Source organism: Podarcis muralis, chromosome 11, assembly GCF_964188315.1.
Source record: "Podarcis muralis chromosome 11, rPodMur119.hap1.1, whole genome shotgun sequence".
NCBI classification, from domain to species: domain Eukaryota; kingdom Metazoa; phylum Chordata; class Lepidosauria; order Squamata; family Lacertidae; genus Podarcis; species Podarcis muralis.
In genome coordinates this window covers 23,649,316-23,674,940 of record NC_135665.1, presented here as the reverse complement: position 1 = coordinate 23,674,940, position 25,625 = coordinate 23,649,316, and the positions used below count along the sequence as shown (strand labels likewise).

Below are 25,625 nucleotides of genomic sequence, written 5' to 3'. Positions count from 1 at the left end.
AGGGACCCCTGACCATTAGGTCCAGTTGTGACCGACTCTGGGGTTGCGGCGCTCATCTCGCTTTATTGGCCGAAGGAGCCGGCATACAGCTTCTGGGTCATGTGGCCAGCGTGACTAAGCCGCTTCTGGAGCACGCACGGAAACGCCGTTTACCTTCCCACTGGAGCGGTACCTATTTATCTACTTGCACTCTGATGTGCTTTCGAACTGCTAGGTTGGCAGGAGCAGGGACCGAGCAACGGGAGCTCACCCCGTCATGGGGATTCGAACCGCCGACCTTCTGATCGGCAAGCCCTAGGCTCTGTGGTTTAACCCACAGCGCCACCCGCGTCCTATACACCATTTTAGGTACATTAAATAATTTCAGCATCACTTTGTGGCACAGCAGCAGTCCACCCTTCCATAAATAAAATAAAATAAAAATGCTGAAGACCAGTGTCTTTTGGAAGCAAGCACCATGTTTGTATGCTCACTAAAATGCCGCAGTGGGACAACAGAGGGAGGGAGAGCAAAGACCAGAAAGAAAGGGGAGAAGGCATGGAGAAAAAGCTCCATTGTGACTGGTAGCTCTAACTTGTAATCAGAGAAACACGACTGTCATGCCAACCCTGTATGGGAGATGACTGGTGCTAACATTCTTCATTTAAAAAGTGTTCCATTAGTGACTCAGACGATGTGCAAAGAATCTTACTTTGATGCTTGTTACAGTATATGGCTTTGTCAGGAAGGAATTAGTAATTACCCTGTAAATCACAGACACATAGAATGGCTTGTTTTTCGCTAATTGTAGTGGCAATTTGAAATACTATTTTTATTTATTAAACCATTTCTGCATGTAGCACCCAAGGCTAATCATAAAAAACCACAGCAAAACAGTTGAAACGATAACAGCGATAAAACCAGTCAAGGATGAATAAGATAATTAAAATACCAAGCAGCAGCCCATTAAAAATATGTTGAGCAACAGAAGGTTTAAAATCAGCTCCACAGGCCAAAGGTCTGTCTAAATTCTTTAAAAGGCTCTTGATGGTGGCAGAATACTGCTGAAAATGAATATGATCCACTGGAAGGTTCCCTGATTTTCATGCCACTGCATATTGTTTAGGATTGCAAATGCTCAGTTATCTATGTTAATAATGCACCAATGGGCTTTGTGTATTTGATAGAAACTGCATACTGATTTGCCTTGCTACTATTATCAGTCTATTTCTGCAATGTTTTTGCTGCAGTATCTGGGTTAGATCCAGACTACCTGTGGATCAATGGCTGCTCATGGGACTCTCCAACTGGGGGAAGGGGGGAGCCTTCTGAGTTTCTAGGAAAGCTACTCCAGAGGGTCAGGGACCCTCTGGGACAGCATGGGAGTTGGTATAGGGGGCTGCAAAAGGAGGGGGAATTGGTGAAAATAGTATTCCTCCATTCCTCCAGTGGAAGCCTCTGTTAGATCTCAATTCCTTCTTGCCCCGTAAATGGAAGAAGCCTTTCTTTTCATGGAAGGGCAATTCTGGATGCAACCAGAATGTTTGTACAGTATGTGGATTTGACCATTTCACAAAGACAAGTCTGAGCATATTACACCGATCCTGGTCTGACTGCACTGGCTACCGATTAGTTTCCTGGCCCAATTCAAAGTGTTGGTTTTCAGCCACAAAGCCTTAAACGGCTCAGGAACGCAATACCTCAAGGACCGCCTCTTTCCATATGAACCTACCTGGACCCTGAGATCATCTTCCGAGGCCCTCCTTCGTGTGCCTCCTCCTTGAGAGTTCAGGAGGGTGGCAACACGAGAATGGGGCCTTCTCTGCAGTGGCTCCCCATCTGTGGAATGCTCTCCCCAGGAAAGTTTGCCTGGCACCTTCATAATACAATTTTAGGCGCTAGGGAAAAACGTTCCTTTTTAACCAGGACTTTGGTTGATATTATTGACATCCAACACCCTTTTAGAAGGTGGATTATGGGGTGTTTTTTAAAAGGATTATTGTTTTTGGTTTTATTTTATATACTGTGATCCTTTTATGTGAACCATCCTGAGACCTCCAGGTACAGGGTGGTATATAAATTCAAATAATAATAATAATAATAATAATAATAATAATAATAATAATAGTGTACATAACAATTAATATCACAGGGTTTTATGGCATCAAATGACTTAAAGGAGATTTAAAGGAATCTTCACAATATCCCATTGCTTAGCACAATATGCCAGCATGGAAGCTTCACAGGACTAATTCCTGCATGAAATTCCATTCTCAATATAAATATATATATATATTAGCATTTTAATACTTGCCTTGATCATTGTATAATGTTTGCACATAATTCATATATTCAATTGACTGAAGTGATAATTTGAGGAAATTTATAGATGGAGGCATAAACAGTCCATCTCAAAGAATCGTGCGCCTCCTTCATGTCAATGAAAGCAAGCACTGCTTCTTTCCCAGGGCAGGTATTTCTGAGGTGTAAAACAAGTGCTGGGAGGTGGGAAACAAAAATTGGGGAGGGGGGTGTTGAAGAGGACAAGTTGTGGGGGAATGAGAAATGTCCCTATATTCATCAGGGAAATGTTGGAGTGTATGGGATGCTGCTGTAAGAAACAAGGCACCATGTTAAGTTTGCTAGGGAGAATCACTTCTGTAGTCTGGCACAAGGCAGTAAGCCCATTCTGCCCAGAATACATTATGAAGGACTAATAGCTGTTTGAGGGAACACACATGGAGTTTGATTTGCCCCTGGTATAAATCCTCACAAGTCTACCTATTTCAAAACTCTTTAATCAACTTAGGTTAGAGAATTTGGACCATAATGGAGGCTTTATGAGGGTTTTTTTTTTTAAGAACAATTTGAAATCTGCTTTCATTTCCTTTGAAGTGTACTTGACTAAGACGATTCTTGGTAGGAGGCAAAGCAAAATGAAGTTTTCTGAAAACAGTAAGGACCTCAATTCAATGCATGGGATTTGTTTAAGAAGCTAAGCCATGTCTCTTTTCCCTATTGTATGCCTTCCTTATCCTTCTGCGGAGTTTGGGGAAGCCTTTCCCTCTTTCCGGCATAGCTGCGAAAGACTGTTTAAAATATCCACATTTCCCTGAAGTATTTAGTTGTGTTTCTTCAAAGCAGTATCTTAGAATGCTGAGTTCTCTGATTTGGGCTGTCTTCACTTCTAACGCCCGTCTTCGGGATCAAGAAAAGAAAAAAGTGGATTATTTTCTTTGTGTGCGATAAATAGTTCCCTTAAAAACGGAACTGTCTTCATGCTTGAAATGGAATGAGTGTCAGGAATGTTTGTCCTTAAAAGAAAAGAAAAATGCTGCTGCAACCAATTAGAAACATTAGCATGAAGGGTGGGTTATCGATTTAAATATTGTTATTGTTCATCATCATCATCATCATCGGATTGGTTTTTGCTCCATGTAGGTCTGTTTTCTAAATAAATATGTGTAAGATTTACATACATCTCTAGCATTATCTTGAAAGCACTGTTGTTCCTTATAGCCTCTGACATATTTCTGTATCTTTCTTCACAAATTATTATTCTTTGCATTAATACATCTGCTTCTACAATCATTATGATCTGGACACTCACAGAAACTGGAGTGGTTTTTCAGTAGGTAAACTCAGTTTTAGACACTTGCTGCACTGACATACAATTTAGTTAAACGTATTTATTGTTAAAAGGTTCTACTGATTTTATCTGTGTTTTGTTAATACTTAGAGAGTTTTGGAATTAAATAGTCTATCAATCTTTCTAAATTTTATTTAAAAACATGCTTGCATTTCATTGGAGAACCAGGTTTCAACCCATTTTCTATATTTAAGGCCTTTCCAAAACTCCAGTGCAGTGCTTGAATTTTAATTGTGACTTTGAGTAAAATAACATCCTTTTTGAAAATGACAGATAAATGTTTGTTTAAATGACATATGAAATATTATCTAAAACAAAACTATTTTTAAGGCTTTGAACTGAAAAAATATAAATCAGGAGCGGAAATCATATTGCGGTATTATTCAGTAGTATACATAATAAGGAATTATATTAGAGTAGGTAGCTCTTACTCAAATCTATTCATCCATGCATCTAGCCAACCATCTATTGATCTAAGGTCTTAATCTTACAAATATTTTTAACTATAAACAGTGCCACTGATGGTCTTTGATGAAACTTGCACCCAAGTAAAACCAAGAACATAGCAAACACAAAGACCTTATACATAGGAGAAGGATTGCATTTCTACCACCCACCATCACTGACATTGCCTCTCTTTTGTACTAGAAATCTTGTGTGCAAAATGAGAAGTTTTGCTTCAGCAATAACCACGTCAGAAAAATGAGGTATGATAAATACAATTCTTAATTCAGACATTATTAGTTTTATATTAGCATGCTATTAAGTGTGCACAGAAATCACTTAAACAATTTTAACAAACATTGGAAAATGCAAACGTTTTATAATCCATGTGCTGCTTGATAATATGCATGATGGAAAGCCTTCATTTTTCTACATACCAATATGCCTAACCGATTTATGTTCTTCCTATTATACATAATATGATTTAGGTAAGACCACATCTTGCTCTCTGAAATCATGGAAGCAGCTTTTTCCACTGGTAGCACCAGTGCTCCAGGATGTGCTCCCTGATGAAATATGGGAGGCCCCATTGGTATTGGCATTCTGCTGGCTCTTGAAGATACACCTGTTTCAAAAAGTATTCTCCTCATCTCCTGACTTGAACTTGTTGTTTTAATTGCTTAGAACAATAATTAAAAAAATTATTTATACCCCGCCCTCCCCGGCTGGGCTCAGGGCGGCTAACACCAATAACATCACAGTAAAAACATAATAGGGGGAAAAGAAAAAGAAAAAAAAACCCAATTTAAAATACAGGTTAAAATGCAGCCTCATTTTAAAAGTAGCTGATAAATTGAGACCATAAGGAGAGGGAAACATAAGGGTCAGACTGAGTCCAAACCAAAGGCCAGGCGGAACAGCTCTGTCTTGTAGGCCCTGCGAAAAGATGTCAAGTCCTGCAGGGCCCTAGTGTCTTGTGACAAAGCGTTCGACCAAGTCGGGGCCAGTACTGAAAAGGCCCTGGCCCTAGTTGAGACCATTCTAACCACCTTGCAACCTGAGACCTCCAAAATCTTGTCATTTGTGGACCTTAAGGTCCTCTGTGGGGCATACTAGGAGAGACAGTCCCGTAGGAACATAGGTCCTAGGCCACATAGGGCTTTAAAGGTCAAAACCAGTACCTTAAACCTGACCCTGTACTCCACCGGGAGCCAGTGCAGCTGGTAAAGCACTGGATGAATGTGATCCCACGGCAAGGACCCCGTAAGGAGCCTCGATGCGGCATTCTGCACCCGCTGGAGTTTCTGGGTCATCTTCAAGGGCAGCCCTGTAGAGCGAGTTACAATAATCAAGCCTGGAGGTGACTGTCGCATGGATCACTGTGGCCAGATCAGGGGGAGGAAGGTAAGGGACCAACTGCTTAATACGGCGGAGATGGAAAGCCATTTGGGCAAATAATTGCTAATAATAAACATTCTCCTCTGCCCCTTTCTTCCAGAAGTGAAGACGAGGAGAATGGACTAGAAGACCCTCAGGGTTCCTTCGAACTGTACAATTCTGTGATTCATTGCTCTGCATAATGCTGTACTCAAAAATAATTCACTGTCTAGCCTAGACCCAGTTAAGTCAAAGGATGTGACGCTATCCCATCGAATGACTCAAATGTCTATTTCTTCTGAAATTGGTTGTGTGCTGGACTATCAATAATTTTGTAAATGGAATGAGCCAGAATAACCTTGAGATAAAATATATTTTGAGTCAGCACCCATTGTTTCTTTATGTGTGCCAATAAGGCAGGCCTGGTCCTTCTACGAGCACAGCTGTAAATCCTTAAGATCATATACAGTCTGTGAAAGACTAGTATGAAAGACTTTAAAGCCCAAGACAGTATAAAGCATTACTTCCAACCGGAGCTTGAAAAGTTCATTTAAAAAAGGAACTAGTTCTAGTTCATGTTCAACATGCCCAAAAGGTAAAGACTTGTTCATGCTAGTCCTTTTGCAAAATTAACTTGTTTGGTTCATGATCAGTTAACAGTTCAATTCAATATCATCCAAATGATCCTCAGCATTTTTTCCTAGCATTTAGAATGTTACAACCTGCCATGCTGAAATATAAGATTTACTTAAGACTAAGAAAACATCAAAACGTGCACAGTGGCATGTGAATTAATTTATTTTCACCAACCATTGTGATCTTTAAGCTTAAAGGCCCAAAGAGTTTAAATAGTAAAACAAACAAAGTAAACATATAAGAGAATGCACCTGAAGATGAACTAGAAATTTTTGAAGTTCTACCCCAAAATGAACTTAATTCATGGTCAGTTCTCTTGGCAATTACAGGAACTACTTTCAAGTGTAATTAAAAGATTTTTGAACTAATTCATGGTCAGTTCTCTTGGCAATTGCAGGAACTACTTTCAAGTGTAATTAAAAGATTTTTGAACTAATTCAGTGAACTCTATTGAACTAAACAAGTTCTTTCTAAGGAGTGTTCCTAATGCTACTTCAACATATTTATATAGAGCCCACAGTGTGCTTGAGCTGGTGCTAAACCATTAAAATCAGTTGGACAGATTTTCTGCTGGTCTTTTATGTCATTCCAGGCCAACTTTCCCAGCATTAACAGTAGTTCAGATAAATATGAATGGTGGAGTAGTCCAGCCCAAACTGTCATTTCTAGCTCAGGGTTTATGGATCGTCAACCATGCGACAGTGCAAATGATAGTAGCTCTGTGCAAATGGAACAACAGCTGAATTTCAGGCCCAGTCACCAATCTGTCATGACTTTTCAGACCTTCATGAAATTTAATTGGCTACCTATGACTGACAAGCAGACCCGAACTTTCCAAATCCATTTCTAAATGAATTTGTAAATCAATACACAATTCTTACCCTGGAAAAGTGGTCTGGTACTTTGGGAGCTCATGTTAGGTTTCAACTTCCATCGGTAGGAATTGGATTAATTTTCAACAACACAAAAAAGGCTGGTTAGGGACTCATTACGGTTCTGTTCGCCATGGCATGAATGTCAAGAGTGCTCAAGGGCAATGGCTTCAAGTCTCAATTATGTTAGGAAAAAATAAAGGCACTAACCAAAGTCAGGAGAGTGACATATCAAAAATACCTATAAACCCAGCAGTCCCAAAGAGCCTTCCTTGCAGCCTTGCAAATAAGCCTCAAAAGTTAGAATATGACAAAAATGTTGTCTGCTCCCACATGCTTAGACTAAGTCACTTATAAATGCACAATACGTAGAGCACACTTGTAAATTAAGCTCACAAAAATCACTACCCTACAGAAATTTTCGGTCATATGGAAATTTAAAAACAACAACAAAATCCTAATGTCAGAAACACAGGTTAAATAGCCCAAATATTCTGGGATTACTTTTTTTTTTTTTAAAGACCTATGGAAGAAAATATTTGAATTCTTTCTTTTTAAAAACTTGGTGTATTTTCAAGAGAGTGCATAGAAACATAAAATCTAGCTGGCTAATGAAGGCAAGTTAAAAAAATTCTTTTTGCTGAAACTGGAAAATACCTGCATCAAAATTGCCCAGGTCTTTGAAGGTGAACCTTCGTTTTTTAATCATTCTCTCTATTTTCAATTTGACCACTGGATTGTTAGGATTTGTTTCACTGCTAGAGCTCAGCCCATGAAAGTGTGCAGAAATAGATACTCTTCTTTTTATATAAAAAAAAATCTTAAAAACAGTATCTTAAAAAAGATACTGTTAAAAAACCATGGAGTAATCACAAGTGGTCCTGCAGTTTTCAGATACAATTGTCACAACATATAGAGCGCAACAGGCTGGATGGTAATGTTTGTAACAATTTTTTTTGGTTACTTCCTAACAAACGAATCAAGTCCGGGATGTACATGATATACAATCCTTAAGCAAGGTTTTGTTGTTGTTTAGTCGTCTTAGTTGTGTTTGACTTTCCGTGACCCCATGAACCAGAGCATGAGAGCAAGGTATATAACCTATTTAATTAAATCCAATGCAGATTAAGGAAAGGTCCCCGGTATAGGTTATATACCTTGCTTAAGGATTGTATATGGTGTACATCCTGGACTTGATTCGTATGTTAGGAAGTACAGTAACCAAACATTTTTATTACAAACATTACCATTCAGCCTGTTGCGCTCTATATGTTGTGACAATTGCATTTGTGTAACAAGGTATTGTATTTGTTTTGACCCTTTAGTTTTCAGATACAGCCTGTACAAAAGTAGTTCCCTTTTAAGGCTTATTCTGCAACTTCTGCAAATGTAGGCATCTAATTAAAATCCACATCACAACTTTTCTTCTGCTGCAGCCTCAGGGCAATGAAAAGGTAAATGAAGTCAGGCTGTATTTACTGGGCACAGGCTGGCTATTGAGGTCTTAATTCTTATTTCTTAGGAGTTAAATTCTCCTAGTTTACAGGGTCTTGTCTAGGCTCCAAAGAGATAGGGGCAAATGGAAGAGCCCTTTGGGAAAGGCTTTGCAAAACTTCATGGTAATTGATGTTAGTCTGGTCAGTACTGAATGTAACATGTTCAAAGGACTTTTTAAAGGGCAAGATTTCTCCTGCTGGGGGAAAATGAAGGAATTTGGGATCACCTGGGGACAGTTTCTGGTTACCAATGGCAACCAGAGAAGCCCATTCATCAGTTTTGGGGAGTTGTCATTATTTTGAAATAGTTTACAGATAGTTTAATACACAGAGCTGCCTATAGGTGATTAAATGAAACTGGAATTATTCAGGCACAGAAGCATCTAAATAGTTAACGGGCAAGTCTATATGTGGAATTCTTAGTAATGGGGGAAATTATTTATTATAAAATCAGGTGTAATTACTTAAATAATTGGATGGCATGCAATTCACAGTAGACCTATAGAAATTAATGGACCTAACTTGCCATATTCATTTCAGTGGGTCTACCCTGAGCAAACCTTGGTTGATTAAAACCCATTGAATTTATTTTCTGCCATTGCTGCCTGTGGAATTGGGAACTATTACAATTGATTTTATAGTGGGTTAAAAATTAAAACAAATCTCGATACATTATACAAGTATAAGCTTCAAGGCAAATACAACCAGCCAACTATGATAAACATCAAACTGTGGTCTGCCAAAACCCTGAGTGAACAACCAGGTCTTTGGCTGGCATCGAAAGGTTAAAAGAGTGGGTACTGATCATATCTTTAAAAAGGAAGAACTTCCAAAGCTAGGGTGCCACCACCTGGAAGGTCCCCTATGCTGTCATACAGTGGACCTCAGTTAAGCAAATCAGTTCAGACAGCCTCCCTTGAAGATTTTAACAAGTGGGCAGGTCTGTAGAGGAGCAAGCATTCTCTGAGGTCTCCAGTCCCCAAGCTGTAAAAAGCTAAAAGATCCCTGGACGCTTAAGTCCAGTCAAAGTTGACTATGGTGTTGCAGCCCCCATTTCGCTTTCAGGCCTAGGGAGCTGGTGTTTGTCCACAGACAGCTTTCTGGGTCATGTGGCCAGCATGACTAAATCTCTTCTGGCACAACGGAACACAATGATGGAAACCAGAGCGCAAGGAAACACCGTTTCCCTTCCCACCTATTTATCTACTTGCACTTCTGGTGTGCTTTCGAACTGCTAGGTTGGCAGGAGCTGGGACAGAGCAACGGGAGCTCACTCCGTTGTGGGGATTCGAACCCCCGACCTTCCAATTGGCAAGTGCAAGAGTATCAGTGGTTTAGACCACAGCGCCACCTGCAACCCTTAGGCTTGGTAGCATATAAGCAGCCAATGCTGTTCATTCAGAATAATACATGCAGTATGACATTTATTTATTTTATTTATTTATGCATGCCTTCGAATTATCCCTAGGACTGAGAAAGTTTGAAAACCCCCAAACTGCGTGTTCAGAAATGATGAAGCTTCACATCTGTTTTGAATGGAAATATTTGGGATTCTGCCTTCCCTTTGGCCTCTGTTTCCTAAACCTTTTGCGAACCTTGACTTTGTATGCTTCATCTGCACCGTCGCTCCTCTAAATGCAGATGCCAGCCACTGAAAATGTGAGGCTTTTGGTTTTCAAAGCAGGATGCCATTGAGCTATGACTGAGAATGACTAGTACTTCTTTAAGAAGGATGCAGCATTCTGCGAAGGACAGAGTAAAGTTCAATAATGTTTTTTTAAGAGAGCCAGCTGAAGAATTTAATATTTAAAAAAAGACAGTGACATGCAATTGATGCTTCTGTGAGAAGGGGAATGGGATGTAGGTGGCAATTTTCAGTCTTCCTTGCAATACAAAAACCTAAAGTAAGCTTCAGTAAATCATCCTGAGTCAATGGTGTTGTGCTTTGCGTGAAATAGCACACTTGGATAAAATAACATTTTCCTCCCAGATATGATGCAAAGACATTACTAATACTAAAACACTCTATTTTTGTCTCTGGCTAAGCTGTACAGTAAAATAGTACCATAAAGCAGGGAGGCTTGTGAACAATGACCTGCATCTTAGGAAAATAACTGCCCCTGCTGTGCCCCCTTTAACTGCTTAATTTCCAATGTAGTTTTTTTAAAAAAAGCAACTTCCTGTCCCTCAACAGGAAACAACAACAAAAAACAACAACATTTTTTCCCCTGATCTTCCCATTCACCACTTCCCCAGCCAACAATTGGCGATTTGCTTGAGGATAGCAATGTACATGGTTAGAAGCTGGTTTTTGACCTACAGCTTGTATCAATTGTGGTTGGTTCTTTTACCCTGGCTTAATTCAAGTCAACTTCTAGAAAAGAAAGAAACAAATGGCTTTGGTATGGTAGTAGTGCCCAAATTCTGGAACACTGCCTTCCTTCTGAAGGCATGGATGTTCGTTTGTTGGGAGTTCAAAAGAAACTTACTTGTTTTTGTCTAACTCTTGGTGGCTATGGTTTGAGTGTTTTTGAGACTTGTTTTGTTTTATAGCACTGGTTTTGTGGTTTTATTATCAATATTGCTAATACTTTTAATCTTTGGCTGTTATTCTACTACTATCTTAATTGTGTTCTGTGATTTGTAATGAGATTGTTTTATTTATTTTTATGTCAACAACTTTGAGGTCATTTGTGGCAAAAAACAAACAAACTATGGTTTCTTTAAAATACAAGTAGGCTCTTGAATTCTTCAATGAACCAAAGCTAAAGCCGATTATAACTTAGGGTTATCTCTCAGCACAGTCTAAATAGGGGAGCGCTTCACTATGTCCTTTTGGGAGTGCTCCATCCGGTGAAGATGCTGGTTAAACTCCACCCATGAATTCCACGTCTCACCCTTGCCTCTACCAATTCTTGCTGTTGGCCTTGCTTCCTCTGGGTTGTTTCTGACCATCTGTTTTAACCCCCTTTGAATTAATTAAAAGTTTTAAAACTTGCTCAGAATGCAAGGAAAGATGGACGTCTCTTTTCTCTTCAACTTTGTTTTATTTTTCCAACAAATTTCGTCGATCTCCTCCTCCCACCCAAAACCAGACCTCTATTAGCTCTTCCTCTCAAGCTGTTTTTGTTAATGTTTTCCTTTTGACGAGTGTCACCGCACTAGTAGCAATTATGTGTTATTTCTAAAGAAAGTGTATGCATTAAGTTTAGGGGACCTTGGGGAAAAATCGGTTCATCTTGTTTTGTAATGTACCATGTTTCAGAATCACAGTTCTTTAAAATGATTGGGGATTAAATGCAGACGTCCTTCTGTGGATCTCGGCTGCTGAGGTCAAAGACTCTACCACCGCTGAAAGCATATATAGGTTCCCACAGGGATTAGCCAGGATAAAGCCCTGAAATAGGGCAGAACCAAGGTGGGTGGACAGAGCTGGACAGGACACGCCTCTGTTGACTCCTAAGTGAGTCCAGCAGCCCAAGAGGGTTGATGTAGGTCTTTCTGATGTGCTAGCCTGTAGCCGGTGCACAAAAATAAGCTGAAATACCTCCCCACCCCCACCTTCAGCCCTGACCAGTGCAAATGGCAGGGCGTTGGAGGTAGTAGTTGCTTCACAGCTGCCAAAGTGTTTATATTTGCTTTGAGAAATATGGCTGTTATTAGGGAACAAATGGACAGGTCCACCTCTTGTTTCTCACTTGCTGATAAATATATTAGTAGCATGCAGTAGTTCTAATAACAGTGATGCCTAAGATAACCAAATTAGTCTCAGACAAGTAACAAGGATTATATCAGGGGTCAGCAAACTTTTTCAGCAGGGGGCTGATCCACTGTCCCTCAGACCTTGTAGGGGCACGGACTATATATTGGGGTGGGTGGTGGGTGGGAAATGAACGAATTCCTATGCCCCACAAATAACCCAGAGATGCATTTTAAATAAAAGGACACATTCTACTCATGTAAAAACACGCTGATTCCCGGGCCATCCACGGGCCGGCTTTAGAAGGCGATTGGGCTGGATTCGGCCCCTGGGCCTTAGTTTGCCTACCCATGGGTTATATCCTTCAGCATCCATGCCAAGGCTGCCTCGTTGTGGGCAGTTCAGGACTTCGTTGCTACAGTAAAAATCACCTAGTACCATTAACTAACTATATAGGGGTTTTTGGTGGGCATGTGCTTTGAATGTGCATTGGATACGATTTAAAAGTATTCATTTAGCATCCTTCTCTGCATACGCTTGCCTTAAGAAGTGAAGCAACTCAAGAGAGAACATTTTCTGTGGTGCCCACCTCCCTAGCCCTGGAATTTCCTTCCCAGGCACACTGCCATCCTTTAAATATGCGAATTATTTCCTATTCGCCTGAGCTTCTTAAAGAACGAGTATCAATTGTGGAAAAAATGGTTTTTATCATTCGCTGTACTGCTGATTATTTGCTATTATTTAATCAGATTTAGGTTTGGTTGGTTGTGAATTATTTATTGTTGTTGTTTTATATTGTTTTAATTTGTGCTGAAACCTGCCTGGAAGGCTATTTAGGGGAAACAGTAGGAAAAATGTTTTAAATTAGTTTTATACAAATCAATAATTTATGTTATATGGCAGCTAATGATCTGAAAACTTGCGTTTTCAGATTAATAAAGGAGTTGTTTATATTGGCCAGTTATAAATCAATAAAAAAGCTAGCCTCTGTAAAGACAGCTTCATATTCGGACAAACTAGACATACTGAAGTGAAACAACAGGAGTGGTTGCATCCTGATACAGTTAACATGGGAAACAAATTTAAACAAGAACAAATTTAAACAAGGCATATTTGAATATATATATTACTGCTCCTATTCTAAACTTCTCCACAAATGCATAAATAAAAATGGGAATATTTAGCCTTATTTATCTTACTAATGATCATTTACCGAATTGAATCCCATAGGCATGCTTCCTTCTATATCAAAATAAAATCCATGCGAACATTTAAAAACTAGTGAAAGGAAATGCATCCATATGTAAATATTTATTTATAGATGCAACAAATGCATAAAAAAGGATGTGCAATATTTCAGCATCCGATGACATAACACCTGCATGTCCTTAGTATTGCACTGTACTGATAGCTTAGCGCTTCAATAAATTACTGTCATGTTCTTATTATACTGAGAAACTTCTCTCTTCATATGGTGTTTCCCTTTCCACTGCAATTTATGATAGCATTGATTAAATAGTAAGCTATAGAGATGAAATATATTATGTGGTGAGCTTTCTGAATAAGTGCATTGTGGTTAAAAAGCATTCCCGTGCTCTACATTTCAATAAATAAATCTCAACATATAAAATTAATAAATAGGGTGGGATTAAATCACTACCTTTAACAAGCACAGGCAACTGGGATTAAGGAAGAACACCACTGTTTTTCCTTTTGATTATATGAATTCCTTTCCTTTGTATAAAAAGCATTTTCCCTTAGAAGCTTTAAAAATCATGTTCGGGTAGGCAAGAGAGAGGATCACATAGGCATTTTCCCCCTTCCTATGGATAAATTTAGCTGAACCTTTTAAACATGGGCTATAGAAAATGTTCCATTAAGCCTACAGTGAACCTTTATATTTATATTTCAAGCACTAAAATTTAACCTTTTTAAATTCGGGAGTTGGTATGGTGCCACCTATTATTCAGAAACTACTTTCTTATTGAACCATGGAACCGAGAACTTGCCAGAGCTAAAGTGACTCCATTGAATTAGTAATGAGCCCAAGCAAATGCTGGAAAATACTTCTAAACTGGCAATCATGTAGCAGCTGCATCTCTTATACAGAACACTGCAGGCTTTGTTCTTCCAAATAATTTTATGGAGAACTGACAACCAAGAGACAGGATGAGATGGAATATATCAATTCATTATTTAATGGCAACACTGCCTTGTGCTGAAGTTGCCTTTTGGTATATAAATAGAGTATAACAACGTGAATACTCTGTTCTACCTGCAATCTTATGCAATCCAAAATCTCAGATATAATGCAGAAAGGATTTGATGAAGCAATCTTCACATCCAAAACAAAAAGCTGGTGGTTTCATACATTGCATTTAAAGGGGGAAATATGTCTAAAAGTTTGTTTTTTAAAAAAACAAGCCTCAAACCAACCAGCAGCTGTGATAGAAATGGCTGAACCCCGATTCCCACCCCCCTAAAATCTGTCGATCTAGGAATGTTTAGGATAATGTAGACCAACCATTTTTTATTAAGTTAACATACACAGGGAAACTGAAAAGAGACATGCATTCAAGCAAGTTCACTATCTTGCCTAATAACCTATTACTTAGCTCCATATGCCTATTTCTAAATAAGGTCTGAACGTATATTTAAATATTTGATCTTTAATATGGTATAATAATTTTTAATAAACAATTACAAGGACAAAGCACCAATATTGTTTGGATACCACTTTCTAAATAATTCTACTTTGCACTGTGAGGACAGTATTATTTCATGGAAATTTCATGCAGCAGTCCCCATCCCCAAAGATTTCACTTCTTTTTAACCGTACAGGGAGAGAGTATATGCCTAGTTCCCATATCACTACTATGAAAGAAAGGAGAAAGTCTGAACCAAAAGCAAGAAAAAGAGAGAAAGAGACAAGACTGAAATAAAAAGTAAATAGACTGGGGGATCCTGAGTAGACAGATTGTAATTAATCAACTTAATTCTGCAGATTTCAATGGGTTTAGCCTCAGTATGGGGTTTTATTCTCATCAAATGCAGCTGCACAACTTATTTCTCCTTGAATAAAAACATGCCAAACCACATACATATAGCAGTGTTGTATCACTGAAAATTTCAGGTTCAATGGGGTTTGTGGAGTCTTGAACCTGCCAAGGCAGATGCATATGAACCTGATGTACAAACCACAGATTTAGTGCAGCAGTTGAAGACTAAAAATGTAATCACATGTACACTAGCCAAACTTTCAAGCCCTTTTAACAGCTTAAACATGGTTAAGTCCACTGAGTCTTGAGATGCACTACTGATGTCACTGGAACTTGTGTCAAGTAACTAGATTGAATAGTTACAGATAGGTAGCCGTGTTGGTCTGCCATAGTCAAAACAAAAAAAATTCCTTCCAGTAGCACCTTAAAGACCAACTAAGTTAGTTCTTGGTATGAAGTGTGCATGCACACGAAAGCTCATACCAAGAACTAACTTAGTTGGTCTTTAAGGTGCTACTGGAAGGAATTTTTTTTGTTTAGATTGAATAGTGCAGGCTTTTTATACAGAATGAATTGTTGCGCAAAGGAAAGTCAGTGCAAGGATTCCTGCTGGCGCAACAGGCCTCCCCTCCTCTCCACATGCCCTTCCTAAATCTGCTCTGGAGGGTCGGGAGAAACCCCCAGAACAATGCATGGAGAAGGGAGAGGGAAGATTGCTCTGTTGGGCAAGCAGAAGCACTTGCACCAATGGAACTATGTCCTTAGCAGCATGCTGAATACGACCCATGATAATAAGCAGTGGTGAAGTGGAGGGCGAAGACTGGAGAGTTCAGCTCCAGGCCTTTTTGCCAGAGTGCCTGTGCTACTGACAGACTCTCCATGGCTTCACAAAGAAATGAGGTGATGGTGAAGCTTTCAGGTTTTACAGATGTTTCCGACAGTTTAGCATGGAGGAAGTCAATGGATGAGAAAGAAAAAAAAAACAATCAAGCAGAGACTGGAAATTACTTTCCTTTCATGGGGCTCCTGCTCATTGCTAGCAGTTTACATGGTAACGTTTCATTGCAAGAGGGTTTGTGTTTCTGATCGAACAATTTCGTTTGGCTGAATAACTTTGATTGAAGCTCAGGGTGTTTTTCAAGTTGAATACATTCTATATATATATAAATATTTCCTAAGGACTGCCAGCTTATTCTAATAAATTGGGTGTTATTCTGCTCTTTGGAGGGTGCATGTATACAGGGTGAGTCCTTTAAAAGAGGCCACGTGGATACAGAAAACACATGTTTCACGGGGCCTCTTTTAAAAGACTGACCCTGTACATGTATATAGGGATCCACGCAGCTGTGTGCATTTTTACTCTCCTTAGAAGTGACTATGAGGGCCCTCATTATTACTTCAAAATTTTCCACTACACACAAAGAAGTCGAGAAGGCTGTTTTCCTCTGTTTATCAGTGCCAGTGCAACCTCAGATAGAATAGAAAGATGCCCCATATGCAAGGTTGTTGTTGTTGTTTAGTCGTTTAGTCGTGTCCAACTCTTGGTGACCCCATGGACCAGAGCACGCCAGGCACTCCTGTCTTCCACTGCCTCCCACAGTTTGGTCAGGCTCATGTTTGTAGCTTCAAGAACACTATCCAACCATCTCATCCTCTGTCGTCCCCTTCTCCTTGTGCCCTCCATCTTTCCCAACATCAGGGTCTTTTCCAGGGAGTCTTCTCTTCTCATGAGGTGGCCAAAGTATTGGAGCCTCAACTTCACGATCTGTCCTTCCAGTGAGCACTCAGGTCTGATTTCCTTAAGAATGGATGCGTTTTATCTTCTTGCAGTCCATGGGACTCTCAAGAGTCTCCTCCAGCACCATAATTCAAAAGCATCAATTCTTCAAGGTATAAGTGTGTTATTGACAGTCTCCACATATTTGAGAGATCAAACTTTGTACTAATGGAACTCAACACCAAGTGTGCTGACCACTGTGAAATGCTTTTATTTCAAGTCCCAAATTATACTTAAATTTGTCACATAGTGGCTAATATATTTCGCTGTCATTCTTTGAAAACCAAATGGCTCTGGAAATGCAAGCAGGCTGTAATCTCAGTTGGTATAGTTTCAAAGGCATTTCTTATTTACTGCATTACCTTTAGAGGACCTTTTGTAATTTAATCCTTTCAGCCAGGAATGGAAATATGCCAGTGACCTCGTTGCTGCAGCTTCTGAAATATGATGATGGCATCTAAGAATTTATATACATTTTTTTCTCAATTCTGTTCAGGGCTTGCTCTGGGAACTTGAAATATTTTCCCAGCCCAACTCAACAATATCTAGCTATATTATTACTAATATGGGGTCACTTGCAGCCCCCTGTTTCTTTGCTCCAAAAAGCAGGAGGTGATACGTTAATATTAGCCTAAGAGTGCCACATGAATTTCCTTTTGCTCTAGACACCTCGACCTGAAAAAGAATATATGCAGGAATGCTTCCAGATGACTAGTTGGTCCAATATATTTTATTTATTTGGTACACTTATGTCTGGGATGTGGGAGAAATTTGGTTCGGTTCACATGCAAGCCTACCAAATTCACACGATGCCCCATGCAAGACATGAACTGAAACACAACTTCCCTTCAAATCTTGCATTTCTTAAAATTTTGCAATGCACTTCTTCAACAAAAAAAGACACAAAAAATGTTTACTAGGAGAGAGAAAAACACATGTATTCATGAAAATAGCATCCAAAGATGCATTACGGTAGTGAAGATTGCTTGCAAAAAAAACTGCATATATTGGGATAAATTTGCATGAAATTGCATGTGAATTTTTAAGCAGATCCTTTTTTTGAAAAACAAATAAATCACAAACTGATGCAAAGATGGAGCACACTGAATTTCAGAGGGGAAAAATGAGAAATAGAAAGAAATAGCCCACCCCTACTTATATCCACCTTTCTTCCATCATGAAACTCAAGGCAGCATATACTGGATTCCAATATGGTCTCCCAAACCTTTTCAGTTTCCGCAAGGGGATGTCATCCTATTAGACACAATCTAGTTTTGTGTCCAATCCTGAATATGCTGAGTGTGTACCTTAGACTTTTAGAAATATCTCAGGAAGACTAGACACATTCTGAGTTTGTGCATGGCGGTGCCCTTGCTGCCTTTGCACAGGGCGGAGAGAGAGAAAACACCTTTGCTTGGCCGTGTAACTGCAAAACCGAAAATATATTGACTAGCTGAAAATTACAGTCTATTAATGACCCAGAAAGCCAAGGCCTCTATTGAATCAATTGCTCTTTGTGTGAAATAAAGTTATAGATTTTCATTTCCAGGCACACTGTTGAAAGGTGTTGTACAAGTTTCCTCTTATGATAAGGGCTGAAAGGTTAGAAAGCAGCTGATCACATTGGAAGATATGTTCAGTCACAGTTCACAAGTTGATCTCACCCATGTCATTCAAGGAGGCAGCTTTGTTTTATGCATGCGGCTGCCACTGGATATTTACTGTACTGGGAATGTATACTAGACAGATATGGACTAGAAAGTAAAGTTGCCTTATGTTTGCTACTGTGGCAAATAATAGTATTACTAGTGGTATTATTCGCAGAGGATGCACTGACTGGTATGCCAGACTTTCATTTGGGCCCTGGTTTTTACCTTCAAAATGATTTTTCTTAATTTGTCTAGAGTCCATGGTCAACAAGAGTGAGGCTGAGGAGGGGCTGGCGCCGCCGTATTAAGGCTGCTATACACGCCCCCTCGGAGGCACCTGGTTGGGTGCCTGCCGATGGGCGTGGGCGCCAGCCAGGTAAGTGGGAGGCAGGCGGGGCTAGAGGCGGGGCTCGGGCTCCCGCCCACAACCACTCCCCTCTCTTCAGGAGGAGAGTCTTTATTAGTTTAGAAATATTATAAAGCCTTTTTTGTTGTTGTTTTTTGAAAAGCAGGAATTTTGGAGCAGCTAGCTGCTCTCTGTGTGTATATATATTAGGAGACATATATTCCAAGCCTATAAACAGCAAGTTACAGGCTACACTGTTGGATGATTGTCTCCTATGGAGCCTAAATAGACACTGCATGCATGTAACATTCTCCCTGCTTTAAAAAGAATACAAAAGGAGACTCAGGGACTGCAGCTGGGAGAAGAACATTGGCAAGTACCAGCCATTTCATCTTCAGAAAAACTTTGCAATTATGCTTTACGATTCTGCATCTTATGTCACAGATGTGTTGTAGACCCTACCTATGCTTTTAATATCTTTCAACTTAAGTAACAAAAAAGAATCACCATTCTCTGAAAATGTATAAAAAAGTACCCTAGAACAGTGGTTCCCAATTGGTGGTCCACAAACTCTAGCGGGTCTGTGCAACCATTCACATAACTAAAACTACTATAAAAAAGGTAAAGGTACCCCTGCCCGTATGGGCCAGTCTTGCCAGACTCTAGGGTTGTGCGCTCATCTCACTCTATAGGCCGGGAGCCAGCGTTGTCCGCAGACACTTCTGGGTCACGTGGCCAGCGTGACAAAGCTGCATCTGGCGAGCCAGCGCAGCACACGGAACGCCGTTTACCTTCCCTATTTATCTACTTGCACCCGGGGGTGCTTTCGAACTGCTAGGTTGGCAGGCGCTGGGACCGAACGACGGGAGCGCACCCCGCCGCGGGGATTCGAACCGCCAACCATGCAATCGGCAAGTCCTAGGCACTGAGGTTTTACCCACAGCGCCACCCGCGTCCCTAAAAAACTACTATAGAGACATCGAAATCTTCAAAAGCAGTGGGTCCAAGGCTTGGCTTTTGAAAAGCAGAGCATCCACAGTACTTAGCTAATTAGGAACCAGTCCCCTTCAAGATGATGACTGGATACTATTCTTATTAATTACCCACTTTCCTCCTTTGGATGGTAGACCAGTGCACAATAGCACAAATTAATTTGGAACTTCTCTTCCATTTTATTATCACATGTGTGTCTTTGTGCATGCATAAGACGGAAGGTGCCGTTTCAGATGCATAGCTCACAATATACTATTTGCATGGCTCTCTGGAGCTGAACCAAGAACTATAGAAATGAAACCACTTAAATACTTTGATTGGAGATTTCTATTAATGCTGTTGGGATTGGAATGATTTCTTGTGTTAAATGTTGTTACAATTCATTCATTGTCCGTTGGCTTATAGAACAATCCTATGTATGCCTACTCAGAAGTAAGCTCCATGGAGTTCAATGTGGGTAAAAGCCTCAGCGCCTAGGGCTTGCCGATCGAAAGGTCGGCGGTTCGAATCCCCGCGGCGGGGTGCGCTCCCGTTGCTCGGTCCCAGCGCCTGCCCACCTAGCAGTTTGAAAGCACCCCTGGGTGCAAGTAGATAAATAGGGACCGCTTACTGGCGGGAAGGTAAACGGCGTTTCCGTGTGCTGCACTGGCTCGCCAGATGCAGCCTTGTCATGCTGGCCAAGTGACCCGGAAGTGTCTCCGGACAGCGCTGGCCCCCGGCCTCTTAAGTGAGATGGGCACACAACCCTAGAGTCTGTCAAGACTGGCCCGTACGGGCAGGGGTACCTTTTTATGCCTACTCAGAAGTAAGCTCCATGGAGTTCAATGGGACTTCATGCAGTAATAAGATATTCCAGAAGCTAGAAACAAAAATAATTTATTCAAATTTGAATGCATTCAATGCTAATACAACACACATGGGACGTAGTTGCGGCTGCGTTTGAGACTTGCTTGGGAAACCCATCAAGTTTTATATGTACAGCAGAATGCAATTCAATTTGTTTGCCTTTTGAAGCTAAATTAATTAATAAGGAATAGCATAGATGCAAATATAGGATCACTGCATCTGCTAAAAAATCCAATCAGTAAAGAACACTCAGTTACACATCCAAGTTGGAATAAAACATCCAACATCTAAAAATGATTAAAATGTAAAACAGGGAACTTAGCGCAACATCAAATATAAAATAGAAGCATATAGTAGAACATAACAAAATCAAGAGTGTATTGATCCTTTCATGAGTTGTGTCCTATAGCATTGATCCTGTTGTCAATGTTACAAATTGCTCTTTCAATGTAGAACTATACACTGTGCATTTCAGGTTTTCAAGCATATTCTCAGCTTGGACTTTGTGAACTACTATGAGATACAGATCACTTCAGAATGCAGTCAAAACAAGGACGTTTTTAATTATTTTGCTTTGATGGGTATAGGATTATTATTTTTATTAAAAAGTGCTATTTTAAAGTAAAGTAAATAAAATCCCTTCCACTAAGTGTGCAAGGTGATTGATCTAATCAAATAAACCTAAATTATTATAATTGTCTACACATAACATTTAACATGCAATAATGCAGCATATGAACATTTACTTAGAAATATGTCTCACAGAGTTCAGTAGAATCACCTATAAGAAAGTGTGATTTTGAGTGTAGCCTTAGTAGATTGTTAACATAAGAAAGACATATTCAAATACAAAATAAGCATACTTCAGATTATTAATCTAGCAAACCCAGATTATTAACCTAGCAGACTGTGATTTCTTCTGTAAATCACTACAATATCCTAGATTATAAAAATCCGTTTAAATGTTCTAAGGATAAGTATAATAACCCTGATTTTCATGCTATTACAATAATCTTGCAACATGTTGCAACATGTTATTTATAATCTACAGTGACACTGCTTTCAACAGTACAAAATCTGGATGAGAAAAATAGCTTGGCTCATTCTCAACAAAGCCTAAATACTGATCAGGATACAACTGACCATGTCATAAATTCCCAGAGAAGAATTTAGTTTACCAAAACATGGTTCCTAATTTTTCTGGATTAACTGGGATTTGCAGATGCTTCCGTCTAAGTAAGGTGTTCCTGTACATTTTAATTATTTTTTTTAATTCAAAGCAAGGTTCTATAATGACAATATGATTGCTGGTTTAATAATGGTACTCAGAACAGCATAGCTGTTGTACGTGAATCAATTTTTGGCTTCCTTTCTGTAAATAAAAAGAAACAAAAGAGAATTTGTCCGGCACACCCAGTGTATTCTCTTTGGGATGTGTTAAAATTAATTATTTACTTGAAGGCACTGGAAAAAAGACAAAATGGTAGCAGGTGATCAACTTTAGGGTTGCTGCAGAATAGAATTTCAGGAAACTGGATCCAAGTCAGAAATTCAATTACTTAATGACAGTGATCCTGTTTCACTGTTTGGCTTTTGCTGACCCCTAAGGAGTGTCCCTGCCACATGAATCTTCTTAAACGTTTGGTAAAAGTCACGAGGTAGGTTTTTTTTTGTCTCTCAAGTTTTAGTTCCCAATAAAACATTAATAGTTTTAAAAGACACACACAAAGGCCAGAATGTTTAATCTTTCTAAAGATATGTTTCTGGAAAAATGAATGAAAGGGGACAAAACCTTGAACAATTTGTCCACACGACAACCTCACCAAATATTTTCATCTTTATTATTTTTAAAATAACTGATAAATGGGTCCCTGGACCCTACTCTTGTGGCTTTTTCACTTCATATTAATCAGCATATCATGTGAGAAGCACCAAAAAGCAGAGACAAACAGGTACCATCAACAAGTATTCACGCATGAAAGAAACCTGTACTTATTAAGAACCTTGAACTTATATTGAATCTTGGTCTCCCATGTTTAGTTTGCATTATATTGAATCTTGGTCTCCCATGTTTAGTTTGCATTAAATTCCAAGGACTAGATGTTCACAGCTTGGGTTGTCCGACTATATAGCTGCTTGGAACCATATTGGCTCAGATTCAGAGAAATGCAGGAACATTTTGTGAATTGGTCTTAACTCCCTTCCCTGTAAGTCTTACCCGCACATCCCCTTATTATCATTGGAGTGTGCTCCTATTGTACCACAAATGCTTGTGCAATCTTGTTTTATCCAGGCGAAGGGGTAAGCAATACAAGCAATTGCAGGCTATATAAGCTTTTAATCCTGCACTGCAGGTGATCATGGAAACACTGAATGGTATATACACCACGGTTGTCTCTAATTGTTACAGCACTGGTGTACACAATGGAACGGAGTCAAAAATATCCGGCAATTTAAAAGGGAATGCCTTTCTTTTGGCTTGCTAGACTAAAGAGCTCCCGGTGAACAGGAGCGAATGGTACGCCTTATCTGCACAAATATCTTCAGATTCAGTAGAGGCTGTTTAATTTATTTATTTCCGTTTTCTAACCCAATTCAGGGCCAAAGGCTGACGACGACAAAATTATTTAAAGAAGATTGCCACAAGCTATGCAAATATAAAATGCAAACATCTGGATCGTTCAAAATTAGTCCTTTTCGTTGCCTAACTGTGGTCACAACACGCCTCTCTCTCTGCACAAAGAGGTTTTGCACTGCAGGATTTACAGTGCGGTTTTTCAGCTGGCTTTCGATCCTGGGCTAGAAAAAGGTCTGAGAGAGGATGAGAAGCATCTGCAACTGGACTGTGATTATTTTAAAATAAAGGAAGGCTTGGCATGAGCGGTAGATTTGTACGCCTATATTTCTACGGTATTTCTCTGCGTGCTATATGGGTTTGGCTATATGGCTAGTTCTATATGGGATTGTTTTAGGAACAGCCTTCCGTCCGTGGGGCTTTCAGAAGCAGAAATGACGGAGCGGAGAAACGCGCTAAGGCAGCCTGGCTGGATTACTGGTGTGTGTTTCTGTCTTGCAGAAAATCCCGCTGCTGGAGGCTCCAGAAAGGAAAGCCCGCACGGAGAGGGATTGGCCCGGGCTGGACAGCTCCCAGCGGCTCCGAGTTGCTCCTCTCTCTCTCTCTCTCCCTCGCAGGGGCGGACCCTCCGACCCCCCCCCCCCCCCCGCCGAAGCGCAGCCGAAGCCAGCGACGGGAGGCAGCAGCAGGACGCCGCTCGGCATGTTTCGGAAGAAGCGTAAATGTGCGCGAGCAAGCGAGGCGCTCGCGAGGTCGGGGGAAACCCCCGCCCCCAGCCAAGCAGGCGGCTCCCCTCCCTCCTTCCCTCCCTCCGCCTGCGCCTGCCAGGGCTTCCCCGCGCCAAGGCCCAGCCCCGCTGGAAGCGGCTGCGGCTCAGCCAACTCCCCACCAGCACCAAACGACAGCTGCTGGGAAAGGTCGCCGGCCGCCGCCCTCTTGCCCTCCGGCGCGGAGGAGGCATGGGGTGCGGGGGAGGCGCCCCGAAAGGGTTAAAAGAATCCCCCCCCCCCCGCCGCGCGCTTCCGTCTCCTTCAATGGGAAAGCGCTTCCCTGCCTCCTCTCGCGAATGAGCGCGAGCACCGCCTTTCACACTGGCATTCCGGGATTTCCCTTTGTTCAGAGCCGGGAATCCTCGTCGGAAGCTTCCTCCGCAGTCTCCCCCCTCCCTCTCCCCGCAAGCTGCACAGCTCTTACTCCGGACTCGTTCCATGCTTTTCAATGGGGCTACTCCAGAGCAAGGGCTTTGAGCACTGGATTTTCCTGTTGTTGTGTTGCTCTAATCTCTATGGGACTCGGAGCAAATGCCTTGAGGACAGGGACCTTGCTGTTGTTGTTGCTGTTATTGCGGATGCTATTATGGTTATTATTATTATTATTATTACCACTGCTACCATCGTTGCATTTTCCTGCTCTCAAATTACATACATCGTAGGTGCTTCGAGGATTGCCACCCGCCCGCCCATCCCCAATGCACGCATCTTTCTCCCAGCTAGAGGTAACCCCCAGTTACATCACCTGGGAGACCTGTTTGCGCTCCATGCCCAAGGCTTAGATCCCCCCCCCCATGAGATCCGAATTAAATCCGAATTAAATCTATCGGGTCTCCGGATGATACAGCGAGCAGGAGACCCCCGTCGGGGGCAATTTTAGAAACGTTAGGGAATCCGTAGTCAAATGGAAAGCCTCGCCCAGTGCCTTACATGCACGTCACATCCACACGAGCGGAACCACCCCGGGGAACTCCTGTGCTGCACGTCCAGACACAATAAGGCTACCAATGGCCTTATTTTATTTCGGAGCTGGGGGGTGTTAAGGGATGAGCTGCGAGACCACAGCCTCGTTTTTTTTCGGGGCTGGGGACGGTAGAGCGGGTTTCGTTCATAGGGGAAAGCCCTGGAGCAATCCAGATTAAGGGGAGTTTGGAGGAGGGGAGGGGATGGGATGGGATTGGGGGGAGAGAAATAACCCTTACCTGCCTGAGCAATTCTTGCAGCAGCAACAGCAGCGGGTGGTGCTGGTGACAGCCCCCCCCTCCTCCTCCCGCCGGGGCTGCCACTGCAGTGAGTGTCTGGCGGTGGCAGGTGGAGGAGGAATCCCCCCGGGCGGGCGGAGAAGAGGAAAAGGAGGAGGAGGGAAGAGGAGAAGCGCGCGCCCCCGTGGCTGGCAGCGCCACCAGCAGCAGACGCGGCGGCGGCACGCGCAGCTCCTGGGATTCTCTCCCCCCCCCCCCCCGCCGCCACGCGCCTGCTCCTCGCGCGCTTTTCTTCTCCTCCTCACGCTGCAGCTC

General features: G+C 41.2%; 1 long non-coding RNA gene across 1 annotated transcript; it reads right to left on the bottom strand.

The window, feature by feature from the left end:
* Positions 1–796: 796 nt before the first annotated feature.
* Positions 797–25,557, bottom strand: LOC144329202 (uncharacterized). Its single transcript, XR_013394642.1, has 2 exons — positions 25,311–25,557; positions 797–3,293 (listed from the first exon to the last, which is right to left on the bottom strand). It is a non-coding gene; the product is annotated as an uncharacterized LOC144329202 (long non-coding RNA).
* Positions 25,558–25,625: the final 68 nt, after the last annotated feature.